The following is a 24,027-nucleotide window of genomic DNA, read 5'->3' on the forward strand; positions in this document are numbered from 1 at the left end:
TTGTTTCATTTAATGCACCTTATAATTTAATGCACCTTATGCATGAAAATAGACGAGAATTCAACATTATTGATATTGCGCCTTACGAGTTTCAGCTGACGTCATTGTTATTAAAAGCCCGCTTTGCATGCTGGGAAATATTTCGAGCGGAGGCAAGAAACATGGTAGCGGTCAAACACAGTGCGTAACCTCGCGTATTTATCCCCGATAATGGTAAATTCCTGCTGCATTATCGGATGCACAAATAGAAGCACGGAAGAAGGAAAATGTCTTTTTCATATTTTGAGTGAAAAGAAACAGCTAACGGTGAATTAAACGGCTTTCAAACATTCACAGAGCAAACGTAGAAGTTCCTAACAAACCGAGGACTCCAACAAGTTCAACAACACATCGAGACTCTTGGAGGTTTTCATCTTTTCTGCTGTGAATGGCCCAGGAGTTTCCACCAAGTCATTGTGGATATCGCCAAAGTGAATATTTCGCCAGGTAGTTGGCGATTCTGACCAGAAATTTGGTTTGGTCCACCTTTTGTCGGGGCTGAAAAGGTTGATTTGTCGTCCGTCGATGCTTATGACCAATTTCTGGTCAAATCGTCTTCAGTCCTCTGCCGTTAGAGTGGATAAATAACCGGGATCAATACCCTTTACGTGCTTTCTCGCTCCGTCCGTCATGTTGAATTAGTGTTTCTTGCCGCCGACCAAAATAATTCCCAGCATTCAACGCGCGCTTTTGTCAACAATGAAACTCGCCTATAATCTGGTGCGCCTTATAGTCCAAAAAATACGATAAATAAATAAATAAAAGACAGAGATAAAAAAGACTTGACTTAACACTTCTTGGCAGCAGACAGAAGATTCTAAATTAATCAACCCATCAATCACAAAGCACTACAAATACTCTCTTTAATTACACTGTGTTGCGTTTTGGTTCTGGCGCGGGCAGATGGGGTGAGTCCTGGGGGCCAGACTGTTGTGAGAGCAGAAATAGCGACTCGGGCCTGACGCTGTGAGAGATCTGTCCACTGTCCACAGCCTGCGTCATGTTTCTGTTTATAAAGTGACTGATGGTCCCAAAGACTCGTTTTCTCAATTTGACAAGTGCCCGTCAAAGTCACCTTGGATTAGGCGCATTAGTCGAGAAGTGGCAGGAAGAAGTCGATCGCACAAGGACCGCGCCGTAGTGAAGACTGGACTGACCCGTAAAGTGAATCAGGAGCAGTGTTAGTTCAAGAGTTTGTTCAAGTTTCAGGAGATTTATTTTGCGTCACTAAAAGTTTGAAGGGTTAAACGGCTCATGTTACGCTGTTTACGGGTCTATGGTCTCATGTTTCCTCATCAAAAATGTGTTTTGTTTGATTTGTTTTCACCTTTAAAACACAACATATGTATAAATGTGTATTCTCCCAACATTTCTCTGAAAACAAAAAAAACTGTAATTCTTCTACAGTGAGCTGAAATCCCACCCTCTGCTCTTGACTTTCCAAACAAAGTCCTGCCTGACCCACCATAAATCACACCTACTATCTCTCTCTGCTCTCTTTCCTCCTCTCTTTCTTCTCTTTCTGTTCCTCTCTCCTCCCCCTCCTCTCTCTCTCGTCTCTCCTCCTTTCTCTTCTCCTCTATATCGCTCTCCTGCTCTTTCTGCTCCTCTCTGTCTCGTCTCTCTCCTCCTACTCTCTTCCTCTTTCTCTCTCCTCCTCTTTCTCGACTCCTCTTTCTGTCCTCATCTTTCTCTCTTCCTTCTCTCTCTCCTTCTCTCTTCATCTCTTCCTCTTTCTTCGCTCTCCTCGACTCTCTCCTTCTCTCTTCTTTCTGCTCCCCTCTCTCCTCCTCTCTCTTCTACTTTCTCTCTCCTCCTCTTTCTCTCCTTTCTTCTCCTCTCTCTTTCTCTCCTCCTCTCTTTCTCTCCTCTCTCATCCTTTCTTTCTTCCTCTCTCTCTCCTCCTCTCTCTTCTCTCTCCTCCTCTTCTCTTCCACTCTCTCTGTCCTCTTTCTGCTCCTCTCTCTCTCTTCTCTCTCCTCTCTCTCTGCCCCTTTCCTTTTCTGCTCCTGTCTTCTTTTCTCTTCCTCTCTCCTCCTCTTTCTGTCCTCCTTTTTCTCTCTTCCTCCTCTCATCTCTCTTCCTTCGCTCTCTCTCATTCTCTCTTCATCTCTTCCTCTCTCTTCGCTCTCCTTCCTCCTCTCTCTCTTCTCTTCTCCTCTCTCTTCTCTCTCTCTCTTCTACTCTCTCTCCTCCTCCTCTCCTTCTCCCCTCTCTTCCTTCTCTCTTTCTTCCCCTCTCTCTCCTCCTCTTTCTGCTCCTCTCTCTTCTCTCTCCTCCTCTTCTCCTCCACTCTCTCCTTTTTCTGCTCCTCTTTCTCCTCCTCTTCTCTTCTTCTCTCTCTCCTCTTTCTGCTCCATTCTCTCTCCCTCTAACTCTCTCTCCTCCTCCTCTCTTCCTCTCCTCCTCTCTGTCTTCTCTTTCTGCTCCTCTCCTCCTTTCTCCTCTCTCTTCCCCCCTTTCCTCTTTCTACTCCTGTTCTCCTTTCTACTCCTCTCTCTCTGTCCTCTCTCTTCTTCTCTCTTTCTCTCTGGTGTGTGTGTCCTCAGAGGCACTGGAGGGGCAGTAGTTGATCACACCTCCTCCTCTCCTCTTTCTCCTCCTCCTCTATCTCTCTCTTCTACTCTTTCTGCTCCTCTCTCTCCTCCTCCTCTCCTCCTCTTTCTGTCCTCATCTTTCTCTCTTCCTTCTCTCTTCTTCCTCTCTCTCCTTCTCTCTTCCTCTCTCTTCGCTCTCCTCGACTCTCTCCTTCTCTCTTCTTTCTGCTCCTCTCTCTTCTACTCTCTCTCCTCCTCCTCTCCTTCTCTCTTTCTTCCCCTCTCTCTCCTCCTCTTTCTCTCCTCCTCTCTTCTCTCCTCCTCCACTCTCTCCTTTTTCTGCTCTTCTTTCTCCTCCTCTTCTCTTCTTCTCTCTCTCCTCTTTCTGCTCCTCTCTCTCTCTCTCCTCTAACTTCTCTCTGTCTTCTCTTTCTGCTCCTCTCCTCCTTTCTCTCTCTCTTCCCCCCTTTCCTCTTTCTCCTCCTCTCTCTCTTCTCTCTCTCTCTTTCTCTCTGGTGTGTGTGTCCTAAGAGGCAGTGGAGGGGCAGTAGTTGATCACACCTCCTCCTCTCCTCTTTCTCCTCCTTCTCTATCTCTCTCTTACTCTCTCTCCTCCTCTCTCTCCTCTCTCTCTTCCTCTCTCTTCGCTCTCCTTGACTCTCTCCTTCTCTCTTCTTTCTACTCTTCTCTCTCCTCCTCTCTCTCTTCTCTCTTCTTTCTGCTCCTCTCTCTCCTCCCTCTGCCTCTGTCCTGTCTCCTCCTTTCTCCTTCTCTCTCCTCCTCTCTCTTCACTCTTCTCCCCTTTCTCTCTCCTCCTCTTTCTCGTCTCTCTTCCTCTCTCTCTCTTCTCTCTCCTTCTGTCTCTGTCCTCTTTCTCCTCCTCCTCCTCTGTCTTCTAATTAATATCTCTCTCTTTCTCTCTCTTCTCTCTCTCTCTCTCTCTCTCTCCTCCTCTTTCTGCTCCTCCGTCTCTCTTCCTCTCTCTTCTCTCTCACCTCCTCTCTCTCTCCGCTCTCTCCTGCTCTCTCTCCTCTTCTCTCTCCTCTTTCCGGTCCCCTCTCTCTCTTCCTCTTTCTTCTCTCTCCTCTTCCTCTCCTCCTCTTTCCTCCTCTCTGTCTTCTCTTTCTGCTCCTCTCCTCCTTTTTCCTCTCTCTTCCCCCCTTTCCTCTTTCTACTCCTGTCCTCCTCCTCTCTCCTCCTCTTTCTGCGTTTCTCTCCTCTCTCTCTCTCTCTCTCTCTCTCTCCTCTTTCTCCTCCTCTCTCCTCTTCTCTCTCTCTTTCTCTCTCCCCCTCTCGGTGTGTGTGTCCTGAGAGGCAGTGGCAGGGCAGTGCTTGATCACACCTCCTCCTCTCTTTCTCTCCTCTTCTCTTTCTCTCTCTCTTTTCTCTCTGGTGTGTGTGTCCTGAGAGACGGTGCAGGGGCAGCGGTTGATCACACAGTCCCTTTAGGTCAGTCCAGATTAATACCAAGGGCCTGAAGCCATCTCCTTCCAATGTCCGCACCGCCACTTTCCCCATTACGCCTGCACAATCTATTTAAAGAAAGCCCAATAATTAGCCTTTTAATTGAACCCGCGGACATCTCACTTAGACACGAGCTTTAAAGTGTCGCTATACAGCGGCGTTAAAGGGACTGTACTTCATTTTTAATTTAAAAACATGACGAACAGAACTACTTTATTTTAAACGGTTTGCAATTATCCAGAGTTATTTTTTATTTATATTTTGAATTCCGAACATTCTAATTATTCACAACTCAGAGGCCAGTGTGGAGCTCACAGTAACTAGCATGCAAATAATTAGATGCCGACAGTACACAGCTGACCTATTTTGACCTCAAGAGCTGCTTATACAATATATATATGGGTCCAGTCAAGCAGAAGTAAACAGCAAGGCCAAAAATTCAAGTTAATGCATCTGATATAAAAATGTATTCAACAGATACATATGTACTCTAGTTTATGAAACTGTTGACCTTTTTTCTGTACCATTTTTGGTTCTAAAGTTACACACGTTTTAAACAGACCATGTATGAAACATGGAACAAAAATTATTTCCCAAATTTCAAAGACCTGCAAATCATGTAAATAAATGGATGTATTTCATCATATCTTGTGTTATTCCATCTTTGAACTGTTGATGAAGGTACATGATTTTTTATTTTTTTTATGTATTTAAAATGATAAAAATTTGCTTGGAAGGACTGACATATTTTATAGAAATAGTTTCCTTTCATTTTGAAGTAATATTAAAGTATTCAGAAGAAAAAAGCTGACAAATTATGCAAAATCCTGCACCTTCTACTTGCTTTCACAATTTTCCCTCCGTTACTTTTCCCTCCGTTACCATGACCTTTCTTAATAAAAAATCTCATTACTCAAAAAGTAAGAGGTTTTTCAACCTAATCTTGTACCATATGGTAGAAAACTATATGAAGAAAATATTCAAACCAGTTTGTTAAGGATATGGAAGTGAGAACCAAGAGTTATCACTGTTTGGATTTATTGCCCAAAAAGTGCTGCATATTTCATTCCCTCCGTTACCGATATGAGTGTTTTAATTTTTTGTCAACAACTTGAAAGAATATCACAGGTTTAACTTGACCCTGTTGGAGTGTAACTCTTTCCTACATTCTGATACTTTACTTATTTCAATAGTCCCTCTAGTTTCTGAATAATCCGCTTATAATAATATAATATATAATCCGCTTGACCAGACCCAGTGATACTTGAAACAAAAAGGAGAGAGACTAACTGAAAAAAAATTAAATAAATTAAAAATGTGTGTGAGCTCTTTCTGCTCAGATTGTGTTAAAGCAAAGATCAGATTAAAGTCTAACTTGAGTAACAGCTTCAGACTGAGTAGTGCCTTCTGTTAGCATCAGGGGACCCCAGCAACCCCAGGGAATGTTGATGGGATCAGCTGCTTACAAGTTTTTGTAAGCAGGAACTTCATGGTCGCTAGGTCACAGCTCTGGACTTTCCTCAACGTACGTCATACATGTCCAACCAGGAAGACAACTTATAAACTATAGGCAAGATTGTTTGTGAAATCATAAAAAACATAATTATTTTAACCAATATTTTAATGAAATAGTTAGTCTTCCCTTTCATATGCGCTTTTATCTTCCTCTGAACACGTGCGCACTGCTCCCTAAGCCTGGGAATCGGACATTTTGTAGTGTATTAATAATTTACGCGGCAGTAAGACAAGATAACACCAGAGGAGGAGATCAAAACTCAATACTCCTCATGGACCTTCTAAAAGCCATGCAGCTTCAGCGGGCGCTTCTCACTGACCACAACATACAAAAAGATTTATGTTTCATGTACCACCAATGTGATAGTTTCAAAGCAAACTCTACGTCATCTATGTGATCTTTGAAGAGAATCCGATCAATAAAACATGAAACGCAAATGTAAAAGCAATCGCAAAGTCAAAAAGATAGAAATGTCTCAAATAAATAAATAAACTAATTCTAGTCAAATAAAATACATTTCTTTAGTTTTCAGGATACAACTCATTCTTATTCTTATTTTTATTTATTTATTTGAAAAGATACAGTAAATATTAATGAGCATTTAAAATATAAATATATAAAGATTATAGCTAGTGTGACTATAATAATGTAAGGGGGAGTTGTACAGTTGTAGGGAGTATTATCTGTGACATAAGGGTTATTTGTTGCACAGTTATAGGGAGTATTATCTGTTACATAAAGGTATTATATTGTACAGTTGTAGGGAGTATTATATGTTACATAAGGGGGAGTTGTTGTACAGTTGTAGGGAGTATTATCTGTTACATGTAGGGAGTATTATCTGTTACATATTGTAAGTTGGGGAGTTGTTGTACAGTTGTAGGGAGTATTATCTGTTACATAAGGGTGAGTTGTTGTACAGTTGTAGGGAGTATTATCTGTGACATAAAGGGGACTTGTTGTACAGTTGTACGGAGTATTATCTGACATAAAGGCTTGTACAGTTGTAGGGAGTATTATCTATTACATAAGGGTGAATTGTTGTACACTTGTAGGGAGTATTATCTGTTACATAAAGGTATTATATTGTACAGTTATTGGGAGTATTACGTTACATAAGGGTGAGTTGTTGTACAGTTGTAGGGAGCATTATATGTTACATAAGGATGAGTTGTACAGTTGTAGGGAGTATTATCTGTGACATAAAGGTGACTTGTTGTACAGTTGTAGGGAGTATTATCTGTTACATTAGGGTGAGTTGTTGTACAGTTGTAGGGAGTATTATCAGTTACATAAGAGTGAGTTGTTGTACAGTTGTAGGGAGTATTATCTGTTACATAAGGGTGAGTTGTAGTACAGTTGTAGGGAGTATTATCTGTTACATAAGGGTGAGTTGTAGTACAGTTGTAGGGAGTATTATCTGTTACATTAGGATGAGTTGTTGTACAGTTGTAGGGAGTATTATCTGTTACATAAGGGTGAGTTGTTGTACAGTTGTAGGGAGTATTATCTGTTACATAAGGGTGAGTTGTAGAACAGTTGTAGGGAGTATTATCTGTTACATAAGGATGAGTTGTAGTACAGTTGTAGGGAGTATTATCTGTTACATAAGGATGAGTTGTACAGTTGTAGGGAGTATTATGTGTTACATAAGGCTGAGTTGTTGTGCAGTTGTAGGGAGTATTATAGTATGAGTGTAATCCTATACCTCTCACTGTTTGAGCCTGTTGGAGAATGAGCTCCACATTCACATTCAAGGCGGGAGTGACTTGCTTAAGGACACAATGACAGAACTTTGTCCGAGCAGGAATCAAACCCCCAGTTGCTTTGACTACTAAGCCACTGTTGGCCCATGTATCTCTGACGCACGGGCCCCTTGAAGCATTTCCAATTGTAGTGTTGAAAAAGCAGTGGAGTTCAGATCTATATTCCATTCACGAGATCAATTTGCCTGTTTTTGTGTCGTATATTTTTGTCTCCTTTTGGGGTAATTGAGTCCTTTTGCCCTGCGTTCCTTTGTTTTGACTGGAGCCCTGCTATTATAAAACCTGCAGAATAAATAAAACATCTCACTTTCTTGAGAGAGGCGCCGAAAGTCTCAGCTCTAATTGGCTAATGGCTACATTATTCAAAAGACCTTTGTCTGTTTCCCCGCAGGAGCTGTCCCCCTCACACACGCTGTGCACGTAATCGTCTGCACAGCCAGAACCAGAACCAGAGCCAGAGCCACACACACAAGAGCCTCATCAGGTTAATGTCTATTTTAGGCTCAGTTTTGTCCTGGTTTAGTCTGGACTTGGCCGTGGTTTGATCCTGGGTTAGATCTGGTTTATAGTCCTGGTCTGGTTGGACAAGACAAGTCATCAACATTCCCTAGTGTGAAGATAACTGTAGGTACTGCTTTGTCTGAAGCTCTGTTCAACTTTAATCTGAGCTTCATTTTTACACAATGTGACCATAAAGAACTGAGTTAGTTGGAACTACAACAGGTGAGATGATTTGTGCTGTAAAACAAGTCTCTCTCATGATGTTTTTATTGCCTTGTAAAAGTAGAAAAACATGCTTCCTTAAGTGTGAGCAGGCTTGCATCTCCACAAACTTGACTCTTAGGTCCCGTCCACAATAGTACGTATTCCAGTCATTTTCATTGTGGATGCAGTGTTTCATTCACACTAATCTGATGGAAAACGGTTCCAGAGACGGAACGATCTGGTGCCTCCAGCTCCCACAAATTCATCTGAGTACAGATCTGATTCGGCACCGTGTGGACACCTGAAAACGCTGATACTCTGATGTAGGAGCTCAAGTTGCGTCCTTATTGGACCGTGTCACTGTGACTTGCACCTTCCTGATTTGCAGGGTTCGTGACATGTGACACGTCGGTCATGTGATGTTGCTACGGAAAACAGTTTAAACAAACCATAGACAAACGGGAGACAGCGCAGCTAGAACTACTATGCTCGTCTTAAAATCCAGTGTTATGTTCAGTTCAACAACTGAACCTCGTCGTCGGACTGTTTTCACACTTACCATCTTCCTCGGCTTGAAATCGGCTGCTGAAACTTCAGACACGGTGCTCCACTTCCTTGTTTTAACACCCACGTGATGTTGTGACTCCAGCCTAGTCATGTGACTAGTGTTTCAAGTAGTTTCGTATTACTGTGTGGATAGAAAAGAATTTGATTTTGGACACAGACGGACGATCCAGCTCCACCAGTCCTGGCTTCGGACTTTCATCCACTGCTCTTTGGATTTGCGAGCGGTAAGAGGGAGTGGGCTGAGGTAGAGCAGCTGTTGACTCCGTTGTCTTCTTCCTCATTTGTCCTCCTCAGCTGACAGACGTAAACCGTGATAAGAGAATTCTCCAGCTGCTGCGCAATTATCATCGAACGACTTTGAAAAAAGTTTGGATCATGTTTGTGTCCATGTTGTAACAACAAACCGAGATGACCAAAAAGCCGGTAGCAGCTGAAGTGTGTGTTTTCTTTACATTTAGAGTTCTTCTCTCAAACAGAAAACACTCTCTTCCACCTTGTGATGTCATGTGGCAATACAGGAAGTGTGCCATTGTGTTTTTAAACTCCATACAGTACACCTTCACTAGAATCATTTGGATAATTTCAGCCTAATCTCGACTGAATTGAAGGTATAAAGCATCTGTTAAATAAAAAAAAAAATACTACTACATGACATCACAAGGTGGAACAGAGCATTTTGAGCTTTGGAGATGTAGACAGACTAATAATAAAGAGTTACCCAATATGTCAGTGAAACAAACCACAACTTAATCTTGTCTATTTCTGGTTGAATTCTGATTTAGTTTGTTTAGATTCAGAACATCCCTGGTTCTTACTGTACTCTTTTTGTCTCAGTTTAATCCATATGATGTGTACAGTTATAGTCCCAAAGCTCCTCTTTGGGACACTAAATTCAATTTCTATAACAAATACGAAGCCAGACAGTGGTGCGGCGGAGCGAGCAACAGCGCACGTGCACGGCGAGGCAGGTGCACGTCAATATCTAATCCATAACGTCACTTGATGGGATGAGACAATTCCACGGAGCGCGGCGTAGCATCAGCAGTTTTGTACCGGGTCGTCCCTCATTGGCCCAGTTGGATACACACACACACACATGCACAAACATCCAAAGGCACACAAACACAAGCATACACACACACAGACACACACATTTGTCAGCCTGAACTTTACTCCCCTGCAAAATCAATGGGCTGTAATTTTTCTGATGCACTGGAGGCTCCGGAGTGGGAGGAAGGAGGGACGAGGAGGGAGGGGGCACGTACGGCCAACAAGGTGAGCCAGCTGATGGACATGGGCATTACGGTTAATTTAATTGTGTTTACGGATTTGGAGAAAATCTATACAGATGGCTCGATCAGTTTGGAATATGCACTTTTTATATGGGTCATAAATAGTGAATGTGAGAGAATTCACAAACGTCTGAAACTAGAACTAGTCTGAGTGTGTCTCCAGAGGCTAAACCTGCACCACACATTCAAGTTTGTTTCATTCTCAGTATATGGACAAACCATGTCTCCTGTGAAAACTCAAAACCTCCAGAATGCACTCACTGAGCTGCAGAGGCTGCACTAGCACTGATTCATGACTGACTGACGGTGCAGATCAGAGAGAATCCTTTTAGGTTTAAACCAACTGGATTTCTGCAGTGAAAAAAACTAATGTGAGTCTCTGATTGGATAATAATCTTGAGAACCAAAACACTGAATTATCCTCCTAGGACCTGAGCTCTTGCATTCTTTATTGATTTATCTTTGTTATTTGGGCTGATTGGGACCCAGTGAGTGCAAAAACAAAAAGAGCTATATTTTTATAATATTTTTATATTGTTATATTTATATGTCCACATATCATATATAAAGCATTCATGTTATGCTTTAATCATTTTAATGGAACACAAAGTCACAATTGAATAATGATTTGCAAAAACTATTTATTAATAGTTTATTTATTAAGTGCCTGAACAACCCAATATGTGTGGACATATATGTCCACATATGTGTTGGACATATATGTCCACATATGTGTTGGACATATATGTCCACATATGTGTTGGACATATATGTCCACATATGTGTTGGACATATATGTCCACATATGTGTTGGACATATATGTCCACATATGTGTTGGACATATATGTCCACATATGTGTGGGCAGCAGGTCCTGGGAGGCTACAACATAAACAAAGCCCAGTGTATTTGAAATAATGAAAACATCAGCTTTAAAACAGTTGTCAGTAAAAGCTTTATTTTATTAGAACATCTCAACCTCATATCTGGGGTCAAGTTTTTGAAATATAAAATTAAAATCATATATACAGCTTGTTCAATTTGAATGTGAGGTTATTTGAACATGAGAAGACATTTCATGAGGAAACTAATTTACAGCTAATTTACAGGTGCACTATGTAACTGTTTTGGTGGGTGATCCACCACGGGCTTGTCATCATGGAAGTGTTATGGCTTTATCTGGAATGTTCCATAATATGGCTTTACACCTGTACATCACCGTCCATCAGATCGCACGACCAGGCAAAGTTCATTCTAGATCTGTAAAGAAATGTCCCGCTTGCAGTAAGAATGCAATTTCTCAAAATATTTTCGCAATAAAAACACCTGTACTTGAATAAATGCAGGATGTATTCAACGCCATACCACAGAACACTTAAGGCAAAGAATAGTGTCTCCATGGAGGCTTCATAGTGCCTTTTTAAACATGCATGTTTTCAAGTACGACTCACTGTAACTGTCTTAACATGTTACAGTTAATCTCCATTCATAGAGACAGCGCTCCATGTCGTGGCACTTTAGTCATACATGCAGTTTGACCTTGTGAGGACGCGTGGAGCTGGGGGGCTTTGTGTCATGCTCTTCTCTAACTTCTCCAGAGCAGAGACAGCCACAGAACGGGGAAAAAAAAAAAAAAAAAAAAACGCCGGCCGCTGTACGCTCCGCTGCTGAATGATTCATGGCAGATCCTGGAATCAGCTCCACGTCACAGGAGAGGAGAGACGGCTCTGCTCTGTGGAGTTCCACCTCAACTTCATCATTCAGAAAACTATTAATGTCTCACATCCGCCGGGCATGAGTAAACAGGGCTGTGAGAGACGGCGAGGAGCTGAAACAACAACGCAAACGAAAACAACAGAGACGAGCTAATGAACAAGGAAGGATGAAATAAAAAGTTTGAAGCCGTACTTGATTTTTACTGTCTTAAAGCACTCATATTTTTCTATTCTCTGATCTACGTTACAGTGTTTTTGGTGCACGGAGCTTATTAAAACCCCTCGGAGACTCTGACATTAATATATTCCAGAATCTGAAAACCACCAACAGGTTAGTCCTTGGTACTCCTTATGAATCAATAATTGTTACGAAGTCTGCACTGGTGTTGCTCACTTCTCCTAACAAGCTGGTCCAGGGTTTTTAGGTGGTCAAAATGCACACATACAAACGATAAACTATACAATATAAATGGACAACGCAAAGGAAAACATTAAGCAATAAATAAATAACCTAGCAGAAGTCTTAAAGGTGCTGTACTTGATTTTTACTGTCTGAAAGGGCTCATGTTACTCTGTTCTCTCATCTGGGCTATAATGTGTTTTTTTGTTTTTGTTTTGTTGTTTTTCATCATCACAAACAGACCTGGACTTGTGTTTTGTTTTATTCGCACGTCTAACATAAAAACCCTGCATATTTAGATTGAGTTCTTCTCTCAAAACAGAAAACACTTGTTCCACCGTGTCATGTCACTGTGTTTTTAAACTCCATACACCTTCACTAGAATAATTTCGATAATGCCAGCTCTGGAGTTTCCCAATTTCTACTGAACTGAAGGTAAAAGCTGTAAAAGCATACTACCTTTTCATGACATCACAAGGTGAAATGGAGCATTTTGAGCTCTGGTATAATATGGTTTAAAGCTCACAAGAGTCGGGTTTGTGTAATATACAGCAGGACCTTGATGGTAAAACTAACAACATTTAGCCTGTTGACTTTCTGATTATAAACAATTAAATAAAAGCATATTCTAATAAGATAGATGGATAGATAAATACTTTATTTATCCAGAAGGAAATACATTTTAGATGCAGACCTCAAGAGCGGCTTATAACAACACTGAGGCAAGACAAATTTGACTCAAATACATGTAAAAAAAATCAGTTTCTGAACTTATTTGTGGTTAAGATCTGCAGCCTCATGCAATAAATATGACAATGGAAACTTCCAGAATAAGGTGACTACTGTCCATTAAACAGGAAGTGCACTACTGGCATGCTCGAGTGCTTGTAAACCATTTTAAATTAACTAGTTTTTCATCTTTTAAAATGGCAGAAATCATCTGTTTTGAAAGTTGGTTGTAATGGTAAGGACTAGGGTGTAACGGTTCATGTATTTGTGCTGAACTGTTTTGGTACGGGATGTTCAGTTCAGTGCAGGTCTGTGCACGAGTGAATCTGTGAAATTTGTGTGTGTTTACATTCTGCCACTACATGTGCAGCTACATGAAAGGCTCGGCACTTTAATATTTATGAGGGAACTCGTCTGTGATTGGGGTGGCAGTGTTTCTCGCAGCGCTTCCAAAATACGTGAATCCTTGCAAAACTATGTTTGTCGACCTCACTTTCGCCTTTTGCCGGGATGGAATCCCCCCATATCCCCTCAAACCCGCCACCTCTGTCCCTTGTAAAAGTGTATATTCAACTGCTGTGGACTTTGTAACTGTCAGCAGATCTGCACTTTCTGCAGACAATGTGGACAAGTAGTTTTTTCTGGCCAAAACTATGAACACTGAGAAAAACTTCATCCCGGAACAGTTGCTGTGCTGCGCTTTACTTCTTAAAAAGTTTTGTTTACTGTTTACAATGAATCTATTTTTTAAATAATATTTCATATATTTATTGTTTATTTGCAAATATTTTGATTTAACTTGTTAGTATTACCAAGCAGCACTTTGCATTTAAACGTATTCCCCTACAGATTACAGATTACATACCCCAAAATGTAGTTTGTAACATAATCCCTTAAATTACTTAAAGTGAGTAACGTAATCTGAATACTTTGGATTACTTGATTTGCTGTAGAGAAGCAAAGACTAGGATATCGTAACATAAGATGTTTTGTCTGTTAAAAGACAATAAAAAAGCAGAGTCTTTACTTAACCAAATTAAAAATATTACTGATAGAAGAGAAGTAAACACAGTCCATGCAGCATGATTTAGTCCAGTTAAATCCTGGTTTAGTCCTGGTTTAGTCCTGGTTTAGTCCTGTTTAGTGGTTTAGACCTGGTTTAGTCCTGGTTTAGTCCTGGTTTAGTCCTGGTTTAGACCTGGTTTAGACCTGGCTTAGTGTCCGGCAATGAGTGGAATTACTGGGAAGAAAAAAAAAAAAAGGATATAGCCCGAAATGTGAAAACAGGAAAATACCGCCATGTAATCCACTTATTTCAACAAAGTAACTGTAATCCAATTACCTCTCATTAAAACAGTAACTGTAACTGAATACAGTTACTCATAATTTGTACTCTGATTACGTAACTCCGGTACATGTAATCTGTTACTCCCCAACACTGCATACTGTATCGAAATTTAACCGAACTGTGACCTCAAAACCGAGGTACGTACTGAACCATGATTTCTGTGTACCGTTACACTCCCAGTAATTACTACAATATTGAACAATAAAAACAACAACAACAACTATTTAAATACTGCATCACATCATCACCTCTAAAAACAAAACAACACAACTTGAGTCCACTAAACTTTGAAACCCTCTCTCTTTCTGCTTCATTAGCTTACGAGCATCGAGCATTTATATCTGATCGGAATGTCCCGTCTCTGCGAAACCGAGTCCACAGCCTTCTGCGTTATTGATCGGCTCCCCAAGCACGACGTGATGAACACAAGCTTTGTTAACAAAATCTCAGGCAAAGTAGATTAATCTTACACGACATCACTCCAAGATAAAGCACCCAATTACGTTCTCATTTTCAAAGGGAGATTGAAAGTGCTCCAGAGATTAACAAGCTGTGACAATATAAAATTACTCATACATGTGCGTCCATATTAAGACTTATTAGCTGATGGTAGAAAATGTTCCAAAAACTGCTATTCTCAATCTGCGCCGTATAGGCAATTAGAGCAGCGGCGAGTCATGGAAGCCAATGTACCATAAGAGTTTGGCTGGAGCTACAGTGAGAAATTATAGAAAAGATCACAGACTGGGGCTTTAACGGACAAGTCTGAATACAGTTAATCTTCCATAGCAAATGTTGTTTTTGATATGAGTCATGAATTAGCAATAATTATATCGCTATTGTCAGATTTTTGTAGCCTGGAAGGAAGACGTTGTGAAAGGGAATGTTCAATAGACAAACAAAGACAAACTAAGAAGAACAAGAGTTTATGGGCTGTTCAGACACCGCTCAGAATGACTTGGGTATTGCGTAATCCTTCATTCCAAATGCCATCGCCTCTCTGAACCAAACAACAGACAGTGTTGGGGAGGTGACTTTTAAAATGTATTCCCCCACAGATTACAGATTACATATCTCAAAATGTAGTTTGTAACAGAATCCATTAAATTATTTAAAGTGAGTAATGTAATCTGAATACTTTGGATTACTTGATTCGCTGTAGAGAAGCAAAGACGAGGAAATCTTCACATAAAATGTTTTATCTGATAAAAGAAAATAAAAAAGCCCAGAATTTACTTAACCGTATTAAAAATATTATTGATAGAAGAGGAGGAGACACAGTCCGCACAGCATGGTTTAGTCCTGTTAAATCCTGTTTGAGACATAGTTTAGACCTGGTTTTAGTCTTGGTTTAGACCTGGTTTAGATCTGGTTTAGACTTGATTTTAGTCCTGGTTTAGTCCTGGTTTAGTCCTAGTTTAGACCTAGTTTAGACCTGGTTTAGACCTGGTTTAGACCTGGTTTAGACCTGGTTTAGACCTGGTTTAGACCTAGACCTGGTTTAGACCTGGTTTAGACCTGGTTTAGACCTGGTTTAGACCTGGTTTAGACCTGGTTTAGACCTGGTTTAGACCTGGTTTAGACCTGGGTTAGACCTGGTTTAGACCTGGTTTAGACCTGGTTTAGACCTGGGTTAGACCTGGGTTAGACCTGGTTTAGTGTCCGGCAATGAGTGGAATTACCGCAAAAAAATATAGCCCAAAATGTAAAAACAGGAAAATACCGCCATGTAATCATTTATTTCAACCAAGTAAGTAACTGTAATCCAATTACCACTCACTGAAACAGTAACTGTAACTGAATACAGTTACTTATAATTTGTACTCTGATTACATAAGTCCGGTACATGTAATCTGTTACTCCCCAACACTGACAACAGATGAGCTCAGGCCACATAACTGTTGTCTTTTACTGTGATAGGTTTTTAAAAGGTTCATATTATGCTATTTTCTGATCTTTTATATAGTTTTTTCCTCATCACAAACAGACCTGAAGTTGTAGTTTGTTTCATTCACACGTTTAACACAGAAATCCTGCATATTTACACTGGAAAAAACAAAATCTAGTCAATGTTATTAGGTTCTTTTTTTCAGACCTAGAGTGTTATTTCATACCTGACAGTTTTGACTGTTCACTAGCGTCTTCCTCAGAGTCACGTGATGTTGCTGTGACGTGTCTGGTCAACTGATTTAAACCTGATGTAAACCGGGACGAAGGGGCTTTTTTACTCGCACACACCTGGGATGCTGTCCTGAGGAAGTCGGACTGCAGATGGCGCTGTCGTCCTGCCTCCACCGGTAGGAAGACAGCACCAAAACCTGTTTAAATCAGCTGACTGGACACGTCACAGCAACATCACATGACTCTGAGGAAGACGCTAGTGAGCAGTCGAAACTGTCAGGTATGAAATAACACTCTAGGTCTGAAAAAAAGAACCTAATAACATAGAATATCGGAAGACCAAATGAATCTCATTGGACTAAAATCTAGTCAAGTTAAGATGACTTGAATTAAGAAAGTTTTATCATGATTTGAGTAAATTTCACTTGATAAGTAAAATTATCTGACAGTTTTTGTACTTAAAATATGAAACAAAATCAAATGGTAAAAGTTAAATCTACTCAAATAAAGTAAAATGTTTTTAATTTAAGTAATTTTAACTTTTCAACTAACTTTTCACGCTCTTTTTGGGACAGTATTTCCACTGACTGGACCGGCGGCATAGTTTTGTCCTGGTTACATCCTGTTTCACTCCTGGTTTAGACCTGGTTTTAGTTCTGGTTTAGTTCTGGTTTTAGTTCTGGGTTAGTTCTGGTTTTAGTTCTGGTTTTAGAGGCGTGGGAAACACAGAAGGAGGCGTGGTCCATGTGGCTTATGGGAGGGAGGGTTTGCGCTTTTGCGACCCAGTACCAAATGACCCACGGCCTGGGACCGGCTCCAGTTGACATTGCATTGACAAATAAGTGTTTATATCTTAAAGTTTGGCCAAGCTTTTTCAGTGTATTTTGCTATTTTGTTCGTAAATAAATTCCTATTCCTAATATGGAACTCTGCTCAAATTTGCCCCTATAACAGCCTGCCTCGGTGAGCTTCATTTGACTGGACATCACTCCCTTAGTCCACTTCTTTATACAGTCTGTGGTTCAAACGTTCATACAGAGAATGAAACAGATGTAACGACCTGTCTCTCTTGAATCCATGGCTAAACTTTTTTCTGAATGACAGTCTTGAATGGCACAGACACTTCTCCGACATGACTGTAGCAGCTCACCTCTGCACTCGTCAGCTGTGCGGGGTCATCATCCGGACTCTTCCTCCATCAGCGTCTCCGTCTCCACAGCGGAACAGTGTCCATCATCTGCCCATCACACGTCTCACCTGGGACATCAGCAAAAGTCCAGTTGTCCACTCAGCTGTTTGTGTTGTGTTGTGAACTTGTGTGAAGAGGTCAGGGTGATGTTATAACCTCTGCCCTGGAGACGAGCAAACGCTGACACTGGAGGAATGCTGAGAGGGCCAGATGCTGAAATGAAACTTCAGATTGTGGATTAGAAGTCTGGATTCATCTGGGATATTCAGTTGATGAAATGTTCAGATCAATAGGATAACAAAAGCCTCATATTCATTGTTTAATTATGCTATTTTCTGATGCATGTTATAATTTCCTCGTCACAAACAGACCTGGAGTTGTGTTTTGTTTCATTCACACGTTTAACAAATAAATCCTGCATATTTAGGATGTTTTCTTCTCTCAAATAGCATTTTCAGGCTGACAAAATCGTGCCTTTTTCTCGCACCTAATCTCAAACCTACTGATGTGTTTATGCCAGAGTGTTCAGGAACCGAAAGGTTGGTTCCCAACGGGAACCAAGATAACTTTGTTTTTCTAAGTGAACCGTGATGGCACAGTAGATGTCAGCGGGTTCATCCTGCTCACAAGCGGTAAAATAAATAAACAAAGAAAACGTGTGTGGAATATGGTGGAGAAATCAAGTGACAAGAAGATTGTGCAGTGGTCAGCGGAGGAGACCAAATATTTGCTGTATCCGTGTTCGCGTGGTAAGGTTACATGTTTGGATTTGGTGTTGCTGCCGCCTTCTCCTCAGCAGATGTTGTAGCAGAGCTTGACAAATAATGAATTTTATGAGTACAAACGCTCGCTGGTGTCGATGATGCGATGGGTCAGGGTTGGGGATGGTGCATCATGGCTTCACTTAAATGGTTTGAATGTGAGTCATTCACCGGTGAGCACTTTGGTTCCTAGAGTAACTGGTGTGAGAACTGGCACTGTTCTGTCCGACCTGAAACAGCTAGACAGAAAACACATTATGATGTCATGTGGTAATACTTTTAAAACTCCATACACCTTCATTACAATAATTTGGATGATTTCAGCCTGGAATTTCTTATCTCTGCTGAACAGAATGTAAGTGGTAGCTGTTAACATGAAAACTACCACTACATGACATCACAAGGTGGAACAGAGCATTTTGAGCTTTGGAGATGTAGACAAAAGATTTCTTTAACATGTGAATGAAACAAAACACAACTCCAGGTCTGTTTGTGATGAGGAAACAACATTTAACATGGCTTAACGCTCACAAGAGTCAATTTTGTATAACACAGGACCTTTAATAGTCCAATGGGGCTCATTTGGTCTTCCGCTAATTTATTTGAGTATATTTTAGTGTTTCTATGAGTCGCCCATGCATGTTTGAGTAATCTAGTGATCTCTCCTGTGCCCTTTCAATACCTCCTTCATTCAGTCATTCATTCATTTAGAGTTAAATAAGCCTGTTCTCCTCTAGATACTCATCTTGGTGAGAATAAAACTCTCCAAAAGCAGTAATTAGAGCGAGCAGCAGTGTCCTCTGACCAGTGACTTTGAAGAGGACTGTACAAAAGTGTGAAATGAGTCGTTGGAAGTCCATTTATCATATTTGGCCTGTTTCACGCAACATTGGCCACTGTGCTCAGGTCTTTATGTACTTCTGTGAACCAAAACATAAAATCAACTGCAAAAAATGTTATGGACTCCAAGCTCAGTAACACAAAGAGTATAACAGTGAAAGCAAGTAGTTGTCATTATAACCTACTAGTTAAAAGTTTGAACCTTTTCATTTAATGTTTTTTGTTCTTTACCTGTTTTGCTTTTTTAAAACTACATAATCAAATGTATTTTACTATATTTGATGTCTTCTGTATGTAAATAAAAGGTAGAAAGTAGTAAAAGTAAAGAAAAAAACATTGAATAAATTTTGAATCATCAGCCGGTTTCACTTCATGGAAACTGTCTGACCTCGCAGTATTAGGATTCGTTCGCTCGATGGTGGCTCATGGTCCTAGTTTAGACCTAGCTTAGTCCTGGTTTAGTCATGGTTGGTTTAGACCTGGTTTAGTCCTGGTTTAGTCCTGGTTTAGCCCTGGTTTAATCCTGGTTTAGACCTGGTTTAGTCCTGGTTTAGTCCTGATTTAGACCTGGTTTAGTCCTGGTTTAGTCATGGTTTAGACCTGGTTTAGTCCTGGTTTAGTCCTGGTTTAGTCCTGGATTAGACCTGGTTTAGTCTTGATTTAGACCTGGATTAGTCCTGGTTTAGACCTGGTTTAGTCCTGGTTTAGACCTGGATTAATCCTAGTTTAGTCCTAGTTTAGTCCTGGTTTATACCTGGTTTAGTTCTGGTTTAGTCCTGGTTTAGTCCTGGTTTAGTCCTGGTTTAGTCCTGGTTTAGTCCTGGTTTAGTTCTGGTTTAGTCCTGGTTTAGACCTGGTTTAGTCCTGGTTTAATCCTGGTTTAGTTCTGGTTTAGTCCTGGTTTAGACCTGGATTAGTCCTGGTTTAGTCCTAGTTTAGACCTGGTTTAGACCTGGATTAGTCCTGGTTTAGTCCTGGTTTAATCCTGGTTCAGTTCTGGTTTAGTCCTGGTTTAGACCTGGATCAGTCCTGGTTTAGTCCTGGTTTAATCCTGGTTTAGTTCTGGTTTAGTCCTGGTTTAATCCTGGTTTAGTCCTGGTTTAGTCCTAGTTTAGACCTGGTTTAGACCTGGATTAGTCCTGGTTTAGTCCTGGTTTAATCCTGGTTCAGTTCTGGTTTAGTCCTGGTTTAGACCTGGATCAGTCCTGGTTTAGTCCTGGTTTAATCCTGGTTTAGTTCTGGTTTAGTCCTGGTTTAGACCTGGATCAGTCCTGGTTTAGTCCTGGTTTAATCCTGGTTTAGTTCTGGTTTAGTCCTGGTTTAGACCTGGATCAGTCCTGGTGTCCTACTGATGTTCAGTGATGTTGAAGTCGCCTCAGTTAGGGGCTGAGTTGTCTTTACCTTCTCTAAGGGGAGGCTCACATTCACCCAATTAGAAAAACCCTGATCTAGACAAAGCAACAACATCTCCATGGAGAAAAGCTACGAAAGTTACACAGTGCAAACATAGATCAGAAAATAGCGTAATATGGGCCCTTCAGAATCACACTTATAGCTTTGTATTTTGCTAAGAAGCTTTTCTGTCCCACAAAAATGGTGCAGTGATGCTAATGTTGACCTTTGCGGCTGGAGCACGTCTCTGTCAGGACCTGCTGGAGGAATGCATCTTTGGCGTACAGTCGGTTATGATAGAAAGTGCGTCTCTACTCTCTCTCTCTGGGAACGGGGAGGGGGGCACTAAGACTTCTTATGCAAGGCAAACCCACACATCGATGTATTGATCAGGCCTGGTCCGAAGAGGAAGGAGAGCCACAAGGAGAAGACTTATGGCTGAAGAACGGCGCACGAAATGGCTCCAAATGAAGACGGAGTGGGAATAATAGTGGAGTCCTCTGCGGAATGAACATAATCATAATAGACTCTGAGAGGATACACCCCCATGGTCGGCTTTGTCTGCGGTGGTCGATACAGAAGGAGAACGTGACGTAAGAGGTACTCAAGGAAATGCAAAAAGTATATTGGCTTTCAAATTTACATTATTTATACTTGTTTACATCTATGACTAATGTAGAAAATGTACTGTATATTTAACTGTACTCTCAGCTTTTTGTCGAAAATCAAACACCTAAACAGGAATATGAATGCTTGTATTGATCACAGGCTCCTGAAAATGAAAAAAAATTTTTTGTGTTTTTTTTCTTGAGTTTTTAGACAGTCTTAAAACTTTTTAGATGGTGTTTGAGATACATGTACAACACCAATCTGTGTATCATTCGTTCATTACATTTTTCAAAATAAAACCAACAATAAGAAAATGAAAAAAACAACAATTTTCGATTAGCCCAGTGGGGTGCGGAGCTCTGTGTCGGTCTTTTTCACCTGCGGTCACCCGACGGTCTACGCTGGTGCACCTCTGAGTCCTGGTTCAGTCCTGGTTTAGTCCTGGGATCAGTCTTGGTTAAGTCTCTGTTTTAGTCCTGTTCATATTGTACTCATTTGAGAGTTTACAAATATTTATTTTATGCTCATCCACAGCCATATATGCATGGATTTTCCCAAATATGCACAGATTTCTATCCTATGCACATATACTTTTTTTTTTTTTCGTGGAAATAGTGTTATTTTGTTAACATGATCGCCTAAAATGCTAGACAAGGCAGTTTAAGTCAAGGAAACTGGAAAAGGCCGTCTGTATATTTAAACACAAAATTGAAAACTGAAAAAACAAATCGTTATCCGCTTTTTCATTTTGGTTTTGGAGACAAATAATGAAGAAAATTGTTGTTTTTTTTCTTATTCTTGGTTTTATTTTTAAAAAAATGAATGAACGAATGATACACGGATTAACACCCCACGTACCACTGCACTATCAACAATGCTCAAACAGATGCTCAAAGTTGATTCCATCTCGCCGTGCTTCTGCTGGTTTCACCAATCACGTCGCAGCATTGAGGTTTGTGCGAAGGCCAGAAGCAAAGCGCCCAGAAGAACCCAAACAAACACTGCGACGCCTACAAACGTACTCTTATTTTATCACCAATATAGACTATTTAGTTTGCGAAAAACGTACGGACGGTAAGCTCTTTGTGGATTTGTGGACAGAGAAGATGTCTGCGCTTTTCTCTCAACTGGATTTTGACTTTTATTCTCTGTCTTTTAACACTGCACTGTGTTTTTAATTATTGTAAAGTGCTTTGTGTTGCATTTTTGTATGAAAATCTCTCTATAAATAAAGTGTGATTGATTGATTGTTGTTACTACTATGTATTTGTGCGGCACTTTGGAAACTGTTTGTTTAAGAAATGAACAATACAAGAAATAAAGTGGATTGGATTTTACTAAAGTTCGATTTTTCAGATTGTTCCATTGTTGTGACTGTTTGACTCAAATAATCAGCATGACATTTGCGTTTCTCGATCACTTTGAGCGAGTGCTGTTCCAGATTGATAATGTGTAGAAGTCAATTCAGAGTGAGTCAGGTTGTTAGATCACTGCAAAGCTGTAAAATGAACCACAGTCATCCCTCACCTTTCGCGGTCTCGCTTTACAGTGAACGCACACTGTGTTCCTCGCACTGCGTCCTGATTGGCTGAGGGACTGTACATCATTGTCAATCAATCTCCTCCATGCCGCGTCTCCTGTACAGTACAGAATGTGTTCAGCCAAATTTACATAAATGTTCGATTGTTAGCAGTGAGATTCTGGAGAAGTTTTCTCCCCGACAAAACCTACAATGTCGAGGAAATGTTCTGCACTGACAAAACCTCCAAAAGGCAGAGGAAGATGCTAAACATCGCACAAAAAGTTGGACTTCTGGACATGCTGAGTCCTGCACCGGGTCGGCTATGGGTAAACAGTTGCTGAAACGGGCGGGGTTTTACGTTCTGGAATTTTACGGGTGGGAATGCGGGCGGGTAGTGCCGGCTAGACCTCTGCGCCACAACACCGGTCCTTTCTCCTGCAGTCACCCCCGAGCCCATCCCGACAGTGAGTCCTGGTTCAGTCCTGGTTTAGTCCTCCTCTTCAGTCCTGTAATCAGTCCTGGGTTAGTCCTGGTTTAGTCTTGGTTCAGTCCGTGGCTTATGCAGCACAAAAATTTGATATAATCTTGGGTTAACGGACAGGTGCGGGTCTCCAAAAATGGACCCGTGCAGGACTCTGCGCTGTAGGGCTCCATTTCGGAATAAAAGAATCTTCAGTTTGTTACATAAAGGAGGAGGAACATATGTACCACAGCAGCAATAAGTTTTAAGAAGGATGTAAAAAGGGTTGTAACTGTCCCGTGTGAGAAACGTGTATAAAGTGTGTGCTGAGGGGTTTTACAGCCTTAAAGCAGATATAATAATTGTAAAATATAAAGTTGACTACTTCGTGGATTTCACCTATCGTGGGTTATTTTTAGAACGTAACCCCGCGATAAATGAGGGACCACTGTAGTTCTGTTTTTCACGTTTTAAGACAGAACACAAATCAAGTGCAGCTCTTTAACGTTTTGTCACATTGCCTAGATCTGTTCAACTCTGCATATGCTGGAAATAAGTGTTCATATCCAGAGAAGCTCCTTGGACTTTAAAGTATATACTGCTTCTGCTCTTTCCTTCTTGCAGGTGTAGCCCCTCCCACACCTCCCCCTGAGCGCACATATGCATCCATACTCCACTTATGCACACATGGTTTGGCAGCGCGCCGGAGACCTTGGCCACGCTCCGTCACTTGTGATGTAGGGGTCATTTATCTCAATGCTTTTTTCATCCTGGTTTTTATTTTGAAAAGGTTATGAAAGCCTCTGCAGCCTCTGCCTCCCCGTGACGTCCACAAACATGCTCTCGGAATAACTCGTGCCATGTTTATCTCGCTCTTGTGCTGTCGTAGTTTAATTATCCTCTGTTGTCCTGATAGATCAGAGTCATGCCGGAGGTCTGTGGTTACACGTAGAGGCCGGGCGGAGATGACGGCCCCGACAGTGTCACTGACTGTGGTGCGAAGTAATAAAGTAATCACTATCTGACTTTTGTCCCTTGTATTTGAGTAGGGGAAGA

Source organism: Boleophthalmus pectinirostris, unplaced genomic scaffold, assembly GCF_026225935.1.
Source record: "Boleophthalmus pectinirostris isolate CB_2022bp ecotype Guang Dong unplaced genomic scaffold, ASM2622593v1 HiC_scaffold_12, whole genome shotgun sequence".
NCBI lineage: Eukaryota > Metazoa > Chordata > Actinopteri > Gobiiformes > Gobiidae > Boleophthalmus > Boleophthalmus pectinirostris.